Source organism: Perca fluviatilis, chromosome 11, assembly GCF_010015445.1.
Source record: "Perca fluviatilis chromosome 11, GENO_Pfluv_1.0, whole genome shotgun sequence".
NCBI classification, from domain to species: domain Eukaryota; kingdom Metazoa; phylum Chordata; class Actinopteri; order Perciformes; family Percidae; genus Perca; species Perca fluviatilis.
This window is the reverse complement of record NC_053122.1, coordinates 38,944,294-38,945,386: the sequence shown is the minus strand read 5'-3', so window position 1 is coordinate 38,945,386 and position 1,093 is coordinate 38,944,294.

Below are 1,093 nucleotides of genomic sequence, written 5' to 3'. Positions count from 1 at the left end.
TATTTTAATTTTTTTTTATTATTTTTATAATTCTTTTATTTGTTATCATCTACAAAAAACCTCCACCACAAATTTTTTTATAAAATAAAAAAAAAAAAAAAAAAAAAAAAAAAAAAAAAACAACCACACTATTTGGGAATGGAATATTAAAATAAAATTATTTTTTTTTTTTTTTTTTTTTTTTTTTTTTTTTTTTTTTTTTTTTTTTTTTTTTTTTTTTTTTTTTTTTGTAAAAAAGGTGATTAATTTTTTTTATTTTTGGAGTTTTTTTTGTTTGTTTAAAAACAACAACTAAATTATTTTTTTTTTTTTTTTTTTTTTTTTTTTTTTTTTTTTTTTTTTTTTTTTTTTTTTTTTTTATTTTTAAAAAAAAAAAAAAAAAACAAAAAAAAAAAAAAAAAAAAAAAACCCTTTTTTTTTTTTTTTTTTATTTTTTTTTTTTTTTTCCCTAAAAACAAATGAATGAGGTAATGTTGGTGTTCTGCGTGTCCCAACTTTAGGGTCGTGACCCCCCACATGGGAACACTTAATTAGTGGAATATAAATCATTAACTTCTACAGAATCTGTGTAGATGTTTTTTTGATGTAGAGTATAATATGCAACGTTCAGTTTCATATGACAACTCGCATTATAGCATATGCAAAATGCAATGTTTTACTGCACAGCACCACAGGGCTCATCATGTGATTGGGAATTCTTAAAATGAGTGTGGGGTCACATAGAAATATGATAATCTGAGGTAGAAGAGGTGGGTTAAGGGAACGTTAGAACTAAATGTGACTACAGGAAGATCAAAGGTTGAGAAACCCTGATAGGGTTTATACAGTGAAGCTTAAAAAATGGGTTCCCTGTAACTGCAAACTGTGTGTGTGTGTGTGTGTGTGTGTGTGTGTGTGTGTGTGTGCGAAAGAGGCGTGTGTGTGTGTGTGTGTGTGTGTGTGTGTGTGTGTGTGTGTGTGTGTGTGTGTGTGTGCGAAAGAGGCGTGTGTGTGTGTGTGTGTGTGTGTGTGTGCGTGCGAAAGAGGCGTGTGTGAATGTTTAAGTGAGACAGCTAGCCTGACACATTTTCTGTTTGTGTGCACTACAGAGAGC